Source organism: Salmo salar, chromosome ssa05 (assembly GCF_905237065.1).
Source record: "Salmo salar chromosome ssa05, Ssal_v3.1, whole genome shotgun sequence".
Classification (NCBI taxonomy): Eukaryota; Metazoa; Chordata; class Actinopteri; order Salmoniformes; family Salmonidae; genus Salmo; species Salmo salar.
In genome coordinates, this window is record NC_059446.1 from 70117471 (window position 1) to 70131990 (window position 14520).

At 45.0% G+C, this 14520-nt stretch overlaps 1 protein-coding gene across 5 annotated transcripts in view; it reads right to left on the bottom strand.

The window, feature by feature from the left end:
* The window catches only part of erfl1 (Ets2 repressor factor like 1), a 59368-nt gene that overhangs the window by 37910 nt on the left and 6938 nt on the right, over positions 1-14520 (bottom strand). Inside the window, exons 1-2 of one of the 5 annotated variants that reach the window (XM_045718696.1) lie at positions 8159-8593; positions 4149-4297 (exon numbers count right to left, since the gene is read on the bottom strand). The exons of 2 other annotated variants lie outside the window; for them this stretch is intronic. The gene's annotated coding sequence lies outside the window, so the exon portion shown is untranslated. Of the gene's footprint in view, positions 1-4148; positions 4298-8158; positions 8594-14520 lie in introns of those variants that run through there. 2 more of the 5 variants (XM_045718698.1, XM_045718697.1) reach the window with 2 other exon arrangements.

The following is a 14520-nucleotide window of genomic DNA, read 5'->3' on the forward strand; positions in this document are numbered from 1 at the left end:
CCCCGTTCTCTCTCTCTCTCTCCCTCTCTCTCTCTCTCTCTCCCTCTCTCTCTCTCTGCAGAGCTGGCTCCTATCTGAGGTGTGCTGAGTGAGAGATAAAGCGTGAGTGTGCGTCTATGCGTCTCTGTGTGTGTGTGATTTATGTTCTGTTGTGTACATGTCAGGCGGGAGAGCTATCAGGACCACAATCTCCCAATAGACGCACCAATGCTACAGGGACGACGGGGCCCTCTGTCCACCCCAGGACCCCGATACACATCTGGAACAACCGAACCCAGAGAGCAGAGCACGGCGGCTGGGGGCTGAGGGTGGAGAGGGCAAAGGAGGAAGGAGAGGGGGAAAAGGGCCTACTTTTCATCTATATGCACCAGAGTTACCCTCCTCACTCCTCTCCTCTTTCTCACCTTCAGTAGAAAGAAATCGCCCCTCCACCTCCTACATCACTGTATTAGATGGAAGACCGGGATTCAACGTATGCAGAGTTTACCGTGAATGTGGTCTCTGCTTACACGGGGACATTGCCTTTACAACGTGCATTGACGACAAAGCGTGATCGGGTTGAATCCTGGCCTATGTCTACCGCCTGTTTACAAGGTCATAGTTTTGATTGAGAATAGAGCTGTATTATGTGGGGTGTGGTGGTTCCCACCTACCACCTCTCATTCTCCTCCCTCTCTTCCTTTCTCTCTCTCTGATTCCCCTCCTCTCTAGGGAGGAATCAGTCTCACCTTAATTGCTGTTAAATCGGATTAATGACTGACCCAGGACATGTTGACTTAACAATCTCTCTTCTAGTAAATCTCCCCTCTTCCCGTACATCACTTGTATACACTCGTCTTCATCCTCTCTCTCTCTGAGTCACTCTCTCTGTCTGTCTGAGTCCCCCATCTTACCCCACCCACCTCATCTCTCTGTCTGAGTCCCCCATCTTACCCCACCCACCTCATCTCTCTTTGTCTGAGTCACCCATCTTACCCCACTCACCTCATCTCTCTCTGTCTGTCACCCATCTTACCCCACTCACCTCATCTCTCTCTGTCTGAGTCCCCCATCTTACCCCACTCACCTCATCTCTTTCTGTCTGAGTCACCCATCTTACCCCACTCACCTCATCTCTCTCTGTCTGAGTCACCCATCTTACCCCACTCACCTCATCTCTCTCTGTCTGAGTCCCCCATCTTACCCCACCCACCTCATCTCTCTGTCTGAGTCCCCCATCTTACCCCACTCACCTCATCTCTCTCTGTCTGAGTCACCCATCTTACCCCACCCACCTCATCTCTCTCTGTCTGAGTCACCCATCTTACCCCACTCACCTCATCTCTCTCTGTCTGTCACCCATCTTACCCCACTCACCTCATCTCTTTCTGTCTGAGTCACCCATCTTACCCCACCCACCTCATCTCTTTCTGTCTGAGTCACCCATCTTACCCCACTCACCTCATCTCTCTCTGTCTGAGTCCCCCATCTTACCCCACCCACCTCATCTCTCTTTGTCTGAGTCACCCATCTTACCCCACTCACCTCATCTCTCTCTGTCTGTCACCCATCTTACCCCACTCACCTCATCTCTCTGTCTGAGTCACCCATCTTACCCCACTCACCTCATCTCTCTCTGTCTGTCACCCATCTTACCCCACTCACCTCATCTCTCTGTCTGAGTCCCCCATCCATTTCTTTTGCACTCTTTACAGTTCTTGCCCACTGCTTCTTCTTGACAGTCGTTGATGTTTTGCCAGTTATGAGCTCTCTCTCCCTCTTTCCCTCTCTCCTTCTTTTTCCTTCTCTATCACTGTCTCTCTGTCTTGCCTACATGGCATGTTGGAGTGTGTGTGTGTGTGTGTGTGTGTGTGTGTGTGTGTGTGTGTGTGTGTGTGTGTGTGTGTGTGTGTGTGTGTGTGTGTGTGTGTGTGTGTGTGTGTGTGTGTGTGTGTGTGTGTGTGTGTGTGTGTGTGTGTTAGCACCCATCGATGTGGGCCTGTCATTGCTTCCTAAGTGCTTTGGCAATACTAGGGATCTGCTGTCATGCCAGTGCGACTAATCTCAATCGAATTACATTGAGCTCGTATTGAGACGGCGGGAAGGGACATGAGCGTGTGTCTGGATGCTCGGCCAAGCAGCTCCCTCAGTCACACACAGCAGCACAGTCTGGAAGTCAGTCTGTCTGGTGGATGGTCTGCCCTTTCTCTGTCTCTGTGTCCGTCCGTCCGTCTGTCTTTCTATCCACTGTCTCTTGTTCTTTCCTCTCCAACCATCTGTCTTTCTATGCCATCTCTCAGTCTCTTACTGTATTCTCTCCACCATCAGTCCATCTGTGTCAATGTCTGGATAGAAAGAGCAGTATGCATTTCACGCATAAGGATTAGCCATTCTAAAAGTCCACTAAAGCATTAAAAAAAAATTACATCACTGTCAAAGCGATAATTATGACTCAGCGAAAGAAACCCCCTAAATAAAATTAACTTGGGTTGAGCATTGTCATTAAGTCCTTTTAAAGAGCAGGTTTATCAACTGAGGCCATGCTATAGTTCAGACATTCTTCTGAAGGGCGCGAGGACAGAGAAAGTGGGTCCATTTCTAAACCACTGCCACTTTTTCAAAAAAATATGAAGAAAAGTCTCAGACTAGCTTTGTGTTCTAAAGCTCATTTCCTCTCTGTTGCTCGGTCTTATTGTTGGACTAACATCCTACTGCCTCATGAGTGCTTCAGAAATCTGCCAATCATACAAGGTTTGTTTTTCTCAACTTTACACATTAACTCTATAGTAAGTTTACACAAGGTCAAAACCATTACAACTTCTAATTATACTCTTCCTGTCCAGAATTAATCCAGGAAACATATAGAAAGAGCATGAATCGGTTATCTTTCTCTGCGTGAATATAATGTAGAAGTAGAGATGGCCCGGTTGCTATGTCCATGTGGCTATGTCCATGATGCTATGTCCATGATGCTATGTCCATGTGGCTATGTCCATGATGCTATGTCCATGTTGCTATGTCCCTCCACTTACAACTTCAACGCCCATTTGTCTGTAACTCATTTACTTTCCTATTTTCTCTCTCTCTCTCCCTCTTTATCTCTCCCTCTCTCCACCCCCCTCTCTATTTCTCTCCCTCTCTCCCTCTTTCTTTCTCTCCCTCTGTCTCTACATCCCTCCTTCCCTATCTCTCGCTCTCTTTCTGCCTCCCTCTTTCTCTCTCCCTCTCCTCCCCTCGTTCTTTCTCTCTGCCTCCCTCCCTCACTCGCTCTCTCCTCTTCTTTCTCTCTTTTTTTCTCTCTCTCCAGTCAGGATTAAACATTTATCTCTGCGGTTCTCCTCTCCTTTGGCCCTAAACGCCGTGTGGATGATAAGAATCGCTGGGATTTGTCAAATTGTGTGCCATCGATTAACTGACCTTTGACGCCTGCGAGTCTCTCAGCCACTCCACTAACTGCAGACAGTCCAGATAGAGAGATAGATGGATACATCTCGCTGTTATTATTGTGTACAAGTTTGTAGTTACCAGGTGTGCTGGAGAGAGGGGACATGGGTAGGGGGTGAGGAGAAAGAGATGAGGGAAAGGGAGGGGGTAGAGGAGACGGGGGGGTAGGAAGAGATAGACACAGGGAGAGGGACTGAATAGTCCTTCAATTGTCCTATAGGTTCAGTATGTATGGGGATAACTGTATGCATTAAAGAGAGGTAATAGGTATTTTGAGCTTTGCTACCCTAATTGCATTATACAATCAGGTCAAGAGAACTACGTTTTTCTCTGATAACATATGAAACAAAATGGCTTTGATATTTTTGCTTTTATTCACTATTGAGCTTATCACTGTAGACAGACAGTGCTGATCAAAGCTCAAAAGGCATTGTGAAACCTATTTAGTATGAGGTGCAGTCACGTTGGTTCAATTATAATGAGAAAATAATTTTACTTTCCCTTTTTGCAATGCTTAGCTATAATGTTTTATTGACATGATAACAAGTATTGTCAATAGGTCTATTTTGGTCATATAGTATAATAATAAACCAAAAAGTTGAAACATCAAAAACATGATTTCTTTGGGATAAACATTGGTAAATACATTCAGTTAGTGAGAGACAGTAGTCCTAATTGAAAAGCTAGAAGGGGTATTGTCATCAAGGGAGCGGGCTGCCACCAACCTGGACTCCCGCGTCGCCCCGCCTCAGAGATGCACCTGAGGCCGAAGCCCGAACTCCAAACACCGCACTGAACTGGACCTCTCTGGGCTGCGCTGGTTCTGGACGGAGAGACGAGGGAAGTCCCGCGTCGCACTATAAGTGATGGTACACTAAAAAATAAATAGTTTCGTTCAACTTATTTGTGATTCAACCCATTTAAATAATACATGTATTTTAGTTAATAAACGAGATAAGGCTAATATTGTTGGCCCTACAACCACGTCCAACACCAACCTCACGTCATGTTGGCTATGAATTTGCCTCATGGCCTAGTGCTTCCCCAAAAGAGAAGACACTCTTGGGGAAGAAATAATCAAACACACGACAAAGTGGAAGAGATTCGTGCTTTCTTCCAGTTGAACAGAACCGTCCCTGGGACTTGAGTTGTGTCCGGGAGGGCCACTTCAGCCTCTACATCACAGAAGAGCACAATGACAGGTGGAACCACTCCACCCCATCCGATCAATCACCTTATTTACTCTTGACTGTCATGGCGAGAGGAGAGGAGAGGAGACGGGTGGACTGGTGAGATGAGACAGGGGTAGCCTACTGGCTCAGGCAACGAGTATTCCTTGGAATTGAATGCCGCGCATCATCACTGAAGTGGGCCTCCTAGCGTCTCATGCACTATCGATAGGGCGCTTGCCGTCCTCGAAACTGTATTGACCGCACTAACTAGCTGCGCTTTGATCATACCAAATTAGCTTCCAGATGCAAGACATTAAGGATAATAACGTTTTCAGAAATCAAACCACACGGCGCTCATTTCAAAGTAGGCCTAGGCTTTTACCCTGAATATTTGATGGTGCTATTAGCATTAGAACGTTGATTGTGGCTGAGAAGCAACATTCAACTACGAGGAATTCAAAACACTGGTATCGAGCCTGAACTAAATGAGAAGGTGAATAGCGCTGCCATGCATGGGCAAATGGTTGACCTTCAAAATTTGCTATAATTCTACAAATGCATCTCCTGAATTTAAATATATTATCCTTCCCCCGTGTGTATCCAAAGGTTCATATATGTGAAATGGCTCCTATAGGTGTTACGGGGCGTATGGAAACATTATCAAGAGATTATCCAGGAATATTAGAGGAAAATCCAGCCTTTAGAAGTGGAGAAATATCAGATTATGTATTTTCCTCAGTGGATTGATTAACATGACGATATTGACCTCAACAGGTCACGTTAAAGCCAGGCGAGACGGCAGCTCGATATGACAGACTTTTTGGACAACTGCATGCGCAGGCATTTTGTACGTTAAATTGATAATTGAAGAATATAATATATTTAAAATGTAATCGTTCATTTTGGAGTTCATTGTCGACATATTATATTGTTGTATGCCTTTACATTTTAGTTTTGTACCAGAAAGTTATGGGATTAGAATAGATTATTTTGTAAGATACCGTTTTAACGTTGTAACAATTACATCTGTCATTATTGCAATATATTAAAATGGAATAATACTAATACTAATAATACTAGCCTACTACTACTACTACCACTAATAATAATAATAATAATAATAATAATAATAATAGCCTACGTGTTGGCCAAAACGGCATACAAATAGGCCTACCAAAATGTGAGCAATTGTTATTTATTATTAATTCATTTAATTGATTCGAATTAAGTTAGAAACAACTTAAACTAAATGTAGCCTAATTCGACAGGTGAACAACTTCTAGCCCAAATTCAAGATGAGGGGGGAGGGAGGGAGGGCAGGGTGAGTGATGTGGGGAGAGATTTCCCCGAATGCCATTTAATGTCGGAAATATTTCTACCAAATATTGACAAGAGAAAGATAGAGGCAGCCGGGAAGAGGCGGCACAAACCGCGGAAATAATTAAATGAATGGTCAGTTTGGAGATGAGAGAAAATGAGGTTTGAGACTTCCACCTAAACACTGCAAAAACTAAACCAAGACAAAACTACAAAAGACAAAACAAAAATGTACAGAAAGAATGTAACTTTCTAAGTGAACAATATACATTGAATATAAAAAAAAAAAAAAAAGTGGAATACAGTGAGTGAAAGTGCAGGGGAATTTTTTGTTATTTTTTAGTTTCACAATTTCGGGCATTTAGTCCTTCAAAAATATATCCTTAGCACAGCTTTCTGACTTCCTTTTTTCATGGATAAAAATCTGCACTGTTATAACTCTTTCTGTACACTATTTTTCGTAATTGACGCTGAATTAAATGAAATAGATTATTATTATTATTCAGCTCTTATCATTATTATCATGATTATTCAATATGCACAGCATTGTCATTCTCGTCACCATTGTTAGGTCTATATTATAGTAATAGCAATGCAAACGAATAGACGATTAGAAGAGTAGGCCTATAGTCTATTAAAATGAAGACAACTTTAATTTAAGCCTTGAACTCAGCAGCTCACAGTAGATGCTTGTGAGCAGTGGCAAAGTTGTGCAAAGTTAGATGATATACTGAATAATTGAACAGAGAAAAAAATAAACATTCGGTCGGGTTAGGTGGACCTATTGATCTATCTCTTAATCTGGAATAGTTACATGCATCTATTGATTTATAAACACTGTTTATCTAGAAATGTACTGGCACAAATAATTGATAAGGTAACCCACGGCGCCCATAAATATACATCAACGTTTCACTAGGGTAAACAACTTTTTTTTGGAGGGGGGGGACCAAGTCAAGTCAAGCAGAGGCTAGATTATTCCAAAAGATTTGAGGGTTTTCTCTGCGTCTATATCGCAGCCAGGTCACCCGTGATCAGCATCTCCAACTCCCATCTAGGCTAACATGAAAGCGCGCGCACACACACACACAAACAGAACTCTCACATACACTCACAACTGAATTAGAAAAGCAAATAACGTCACAATACCACTTATTGAAACGGTTTGTGTTTCCGCACAAGACGACTTTGAACTTCCTGTGATACTCATAAAATAAAACAATATTACAGTCGATTATATTCTAATAAACATGTGTTATTGTTTTTTTTTTAAAATCATGTGAACATCCAAATTTGCCTAGCCTATTTCCAACTGTATGGTGTCCCTATCACAACAAATAACAGCATTGTAAACATGTGGGCGTATTATCTAAAGCCTAAAACACAAACTTTAGGTCTGATTTTGGATACCCAACCGTTTTGTTACAATCATCCGCAAACTTCTACACGCGCAATGATGAATGGGTCTGCCAAAAGCACCGTTTCCCTTGCATGTTACATGTATTTGCATCCTGGCTCACCAGAGCGTGAAAAAGATGACACAAAGATAAATGCATCCGCGGCCAAACATTACATACACTTTGTGAAGGTAAATTAGGCTGGGTCACTCATACAGACAGATAGAGAGATATACACACACACACACACACACACACACAGCCCAGGCGGCGCATAGCCGACATTAGACGCCTCTTGCTAGCCGTGTGAGTGGCTGTTTAATTGACTGATTGATACTGTGGTGTGGAGGTGAGGGTTAGACGTAAAGCGTTAACAAATAGAGACACTTAACGGCTAATCCGGGCCAGCACAGACAGCTCTGCGCGGGAGACAACTTCCCCCTCAGCGAGACGAGAGAGCAGCAGTGGTCTAACATGCATGCTGGGCTGGGCAAGACGGGAGACTCAAATGTGACCCCCCAAAATCTAGCCTATTTATGATTGTTCACTATTTCAGGTAGGCTACTATATGCAGACTGGAAGCCAACTAGTAATTTTGAAAACTAAAATAAACAGTGATATAGGATAGTTAATCGAATCTAAAGTAGAATTTAAAAGCTCAGCCTAATAACAATAATAATACTAATAATACAATCCCAATAATATTAGTTTCAGTCACTTGACAAAACAACAAAAAGTAAACTCATAAAAGAAAACACATATCCAAAATCTAACAAACGATCAGATAATTTTTCTAAAACTTAAACATTTGACGGCCAAAGATATGGCGTTATAAAGACCATGACATACCTCAAGTGTGGTTCAGTATTCTTTCAACAGCCAAAGCGTGAGCAGTCTACCCAGGTCTGAGATCACTCTCCAGGCGTTTGTTCCAGTGGCGCACCGAGCCGGGGACCGTGGAAGCAGCACTACACTAACAACCTCGACCGAGGGAACTGACAGAGGGAGGGAGGGAGGGAGAGAGCGGAGGAGGTGTGCATCTCTCTGTGTGTAAGTAGTTAATTAGTAAATCCCCATTCGCTGTGCCTCGGGTCGGTTTGTTTTCCCCGGTCGACAAGCCGAGAGGAAAGAGAATTTGAAGTAGGATTCGACCCGTTTCCGCTCCTGTGTTTCGTATATGAGGTTTGTGTGTGTGTGTGTGTGTCTTTGTGTGTGTGCACGAGTTTGACTGTGTGTATTTTTCCTTTCACACTCTTCTTTTCAGTCGCGCCGCCACAAGAGCAGCCCCTCTGTCTCGCCTCCTCACTGGTTAGTCACATATCCTTTCTCACCCTTCCTCTGTTTTACCAAAATATTTGTCAATTTTTTCTACTCAACCGTGCAATTTTGTGTCAATTAACAAAGTATTGGGCTATTTTCCACCGCTAACATTTCAGGATAGGCTTAACCCATTGTCGTCAATTCAACGTCTATTCCACGTTAGTTCAACGCAATTTCTTTGAAATTACGTGGAAACAACGTTGATTCAACCAGTGTGTGCCCAGTGGGAAGACGTAGAATAAACCCCCAAAATGTACCATTGTGCACTCAAAGTGATACCGTCAAACATCGTTCTCGGTCGTTATTCGCTCCCCTCACTATTCTTTCAGACTGAATCCTCACTATTCTTTCAGACTGAATCCTCACTATTCTTTCAGACTGAATCCTCACTATTCTCTCAGACTGAATCCTCACTATTCTCTCAGACTGAATCCTCACTATTCTCTCAGACTGAATCCTCACTATTCTCTCAGACTGAATCCTCACTATTCTTTCAGACTGAATCCTCACTATTCTCTCAGACTGAATCCTCACTATTCTTTCAGACTGAATCCTCACTATTCTTTCAGACTGAATCCTCACTATTCTCTCAGACTGAATCCTCACTATTCTCTCAGACTGAATCCTCACTATTCTCTCAGACTGAATCCTCACTATTCTCTCAGACTGAATCCTCACTATTCTCTCAGACTGAATCCTCACTATTCTTTCAGACTGAATCCTCACTATTCTCTCAGACTGAATCCTCACTATTCTCTCAGACTGAATCCTCACTATTCTCTCAGACTGAATCCTCACTATTCTTTCAGACTGAATCCTCACTATTCTCTCAGACTGAATCCTCACTATTCTTTCAGACTGAATCCTCACTATTCTTTCAGACTGAATCCTCACTATTCTTTCAGACTGAATACTCACTATTCTTTCAGACTGAATACTCACTACTCCTGTATAGATTTCATGCCAGATGATGCCTAGGTTAAAAACACATAAGCCACCGCCACAGCCACTGCCATATTTCTAGAGGGAATTCAACATAATAGGTAAAAGAAAAGGTGAAGATATTAAGAAGATACAGTATCATTCACTTTCACAGTCAAGGGCCATTTATTTCCTCTTACCACACATCCAACATTCAATTAAGGGCGTAGGTAACTGTCTGTATGGGACATAATTCCCTAAATATCACTGTATACACCACAATTACTAACAAGAGTAAAAAGACACGTAGGGCTGCAAAAGCAAGGCTGTAGCGCTACGCTATACCACACACACACTTCAATGCACGTCCTCAGTCCCATGCCAGCAATCGACCCTGCCCTAACCAACTTTAATTACTTAATTGATCCCCAATCAGCTACTTAATAATCAATTAGGTAAACCTATGGAACTCACTCGAGTGCAGAGAGGTGCAGTATCTGACAAGGGAGTCACCGAGACGGAGGAGAAGATGGAGAGAGGGATGTGGTGATGGGGTGCATGCATGGGTAGCAAGAGATAGAGTGTGTGTATCACAGGAGGTTGGTGACACCTTAATTGGGGAGGACGGGCTCGTGGTAATGGCTGGTGCAGAATAAGTATCAAATACATGAAGCACATGGTTTCCATGGTTTCCATGTGTTTGATGCCATTCCATTTACTCCATGGCAGTCATTATTATGAGCCGTCCTCCCCCCAGCAGCCCCTACTGGCGTATAGACAGGGATGAGGTAGAGAGATGGGAGTACGCCAGGTGAGATAGAAAACACCATACAGTTAGTGAGGATATAGAGGGATACAGGTAACTGTCAAAATAAAGGAAACACTTGAGTGAATGAGAGATACAAAGTATATTGAAAGTAGGTGGTTCCTGAGTTAATTATGCAATTAACGTCCCATCATGGTTCGGGTCGTATACAAATGCTGGCCAGGACATTATTTTGGCTACCATGGCTATGCCCCCATGATGTTGCATCCCTCCAATAGAGTTCCAGACACCTGTAGAATCTATCCCAAGGTGCATTGAAGCTGTTTTGGCTTGTGGTGGCCCAACACCCTATTAAGAATCTTTATGTTGGTGTTTCCTTATTTTGGCAGTTACCTGTAAGTCCACAGTGGACATTCAGATAAGAACTTTTGGGTCAAACAAGAACAAGACACCAAGACAAACATGTGCGCACACACACACCTCTTTACTGCCCTCTAGTGTGTCCTGTGCTGATCTGACTGTCGGGGCTTGTTAATTAACCTCTGAAGATACTTGTGCATATTCTGCATGACGTCCCCATCCTTTCTCCTCCCTACGAGCCCTTCTATGTCCATCTAACATTTTCCGTTCATTTCTCACCTCCATGTTCCCTTGAGTTTCCTGTCAAGTTTCCCCTATAACACCAAACCTATCATGATACTGTGCTGAAGCATGCAATTATAAGTCTTTGACATTAACCCATGTCTGTTTACGTGTGTGTATCATAGTGTTTACACACCTGTCTGGAAGGGGGCTAAGTGTGTGTGTCATAGTGTTTACACACCTGTCTGGGAGGGGGGCTAAGTGTGTGTGTCATAGTGTTTACACACCTGTCTGGGAGGGGGGCTAAGTGTGTGTGTATCATAGTGTTTACACACCTGTCTGGGAGGGGGCTAAGTGTGTGTGTGTCATAGTGTTTACACACCTGTCTGGGAGGGGGGCTAAGTGTGTGTGTATCATAGTGTTTACACACCTGTCTGGGAGGGGGGCTAAGTGTGTGTGTATCATAGTGTTTACACACCTGTCTGGGAGGGGGGCTAAGTGTGTGTGTGTGTCATAGTGTTTACACACCTGTCTGGGAGGGGGGGCTAAGTGTGTGTGTATCATAGTGTTTACACACCTGTCTGGGAGGGGGGGCTAAGTGTGTGTGTATCATAGTGTTTACACACCTGTCTGGGAGGGGGGCTAAGTGTGTGTGTATCATAGTGTTTACACACCTGTCTGGGAGGGGGGGCTAAGTGTGTGTGTCATAGTGTTTACACACCTGTCTGGGAGGGGGGGCTAAGTGTGTGTGTGTCATAGTGTTTACACACCTGTCTGGGAGGGGGGCTAAGTGTGTGTGTATCATAGTGTTTACACACCTGTCTGGGAGGGGGGCTAAGTGTGTGTGTCATAGTGTTTACACACCTGTCTGGGAGGGGGGGCTAAGTGTGTGTGTGTCATAGTGTTTACACACCTGTCTGGGAGGGGGAGCTAAGTGTGTGTGTATCATAGTGTTTACACACCTGTCTGGGAGGGGGGGCTAAGTGTGTGTGTATCATAGTGTTTACACACCTGTCTGGGAGGGGGGCTAAGTGTGTGTGTATCATAGTGTTTACACACCTGTCTGGGAGGGGGGGCTAAGTGTGTGTGTGTGTCAATGTTTACACACCTGTCTGGGAGGGGGCTAAGTGTGTGTGTATCATAGTGTTTACACACCTGTCTGGGAGGGGGCTAAGTGTGTGTGTGTCATAGTGTTTACACACCTGTCTGGGAGGGGGGGCTAAGTGTGTGTGTATCATAGTGTTTACACACCTGTCTGTGAGGGGGGGCTAAGTGTGTGTGTATCATAGTGTTTACACACCTGTCTGGGAGGGGGGCTAAGTGTGTGTGTCATAGTGTTTACACACCTGTCTGGGAGGGGGGCTAAGTGTGTGTGTGTCATAGTGTTTACACACCTGTCTGGGAGGGGGCTAAGTGTGTGTGTATCATAGTGTTTACACACCTGTCTGGGAGAGGGGGTAAGTGTGTGTGTATCATAGTGTTTACACACCTGTCTGGGAGGGGGGCTAAGTGTGTGTGTATCATAGTGTTTACACACCTGTCTGGGAGGGGTGCTAAGTGTGTGTGTGTGTCAATGTTTACACACCTGTCTGGGAGGGGGGGCTAAGTGTGTGTGTATCATAGTGTTTACACACCTGTCTGGGAGGGGGGCTAAGTGTGTGTGTCATAGTGTTTACACACCTGTCTGGGAGGGGGCTAAGTGTGTGTGTATCATAGTGTTTACACACCTGTCTGGGAGGGGGGCTAAGTGTGTGTGTATCATAGTGTTTACACACCTGTCTGGGAGGAGGGCTAAGTGTGTGTGTATCATAGTGTTTACACACCTGTCTGGGAGGGGGGGCTAAGTGTGTGTGTATCATAGTGTTTACACACCTGTCTGGGAGGGGGCTAAGTGTGTGTGTATCATAGTGTTTACACACCTGTCTGGGAGGGGGGCTAAGTGTGTGTGTGTGTCAATGTTTACACACCTGTCTGGGAGGGGGCTAAGTGTGTGTGTATCATAGTGTTTACACACCTGTCTGGGAGGGGGGCTAAGTGTGTGTGTGTGTCAATGTTTACACACCTGTCTGGGAGGGGGCTAAGTGTGTGTGTATCATAGTGTTTACACACCTGTCTGGGAGGGGGGCTAAGTGTGTGTGTGTCATAGTGTTTACACACCTGTCTGGGAGGGGGGGCTAAGTGTGTGTGTATCAATGTTTACACACCTGTCTGGGAGGGGGGGCTAAGTGTGTGTGTATCAATGTTTACACACATGTCTGGGAGGGGGGCTAAGTGTGTGTGTATCAATGTTTACACACCTGTCTGGGAGGGGGGCTAAGTGTGTGTGTATCATAGTGTTTACACACCTGTCTGGGAGGGGGGCTAAGTGTGTGTGTATCATAGTGTTTTCACACCTGTCTGGGAGGGGGGGCTAAGTGTGTGTGTCATAGTGTTTACACACCTGTCTGGGAGGGGGGCTAAGTGTGTGTGTGTCATAGTGTTTACACACCTGTCTGGGAGGGGGGGCTAAGTGTGTGTGTGTGTCATAGTGTTTACACACCTGTCTGGGAGGGGGGGCTAAGTGTGTGTGTATCATAGTGTTTACACACGTGTCTGGGAGGGGGCTAAGTGTGTGTGTATCATAGTGTTTACACACGTGTCTGGGAGGGGACTAAGTGTGTGTGTGTCATAGTGTTTACACACCTGTCTGGGAGGGGGGCTAAGTGTGTGTGTGTGTCATAGTGTTTACACACCTGTCTGGGAGGGGGGGCTAAGTGTGTGTGTATCATAGTGTTTACACACGTGTCTGGGAGGGGGCTAAGTGTGTGTGTATCATAGTGTTTACACACGTGTCTGGGAGGGGACTAAGTGTGTGTGTGTCATAGTGTTTACACACCTGTCTGGGAGGGGGGCTAAGTGTGTGTGTGTGTCATAGTGTTTACACACCTGTCTGGGAGGGGGGCTAAGTGTGTGTGTATCATAGTGTTTACACACGTGTCTGGGAGGGGGCTAAGTGTGTGTGTATCATAGTGTTTACACACGTGTCTGGGAGGGGGGCTAAGTGTGTGTGTATCATAGTGTTTACACACCTGTCTGGGAGGAGGGCTAAGTGTGTGTGTATCATAGTGTTTACACACCTGTCTGGGAGGGGGGCTAAGTGTGTGTGTATCATAGTGTTTACACACCTGTCTGGGAGGGGGCTAAGTGTGTGTGTATCATAGTGTTTACACACGTGTCTGGGAGGGGGCTAAGTGTGTGTGTATCATAGTGTTTACACACCTGTCTGGGAGGGGACTAAGTGTGTGTGTGTGTGTATCGGGAGAAGTGGATATCAGACACACGGTCACATACTCAGCAGATGAAAGCTCCGCCAATACTCTCATAGTCCCTAAGGATCATAGGAATATTGATGTGGACACATGTGTGTTTGTGTCTGTCTACGTGTGTGTGTGCGTGCGTGCGTGCGTGTGTGTCTCACAGCCGAAAGGGTGGAAGCAGTGGACAATACAGTACCTCCTAACCACTGACCCAAGACCAATCTCAGGCGCCTTATAACACCAACAAGGTTGAAGCAGTGGTGTGGCCACAGATCCTAGATCTGGGCTTGGGATGTGGTTCCGGCGCCTGGTAGGCATTATGCCAG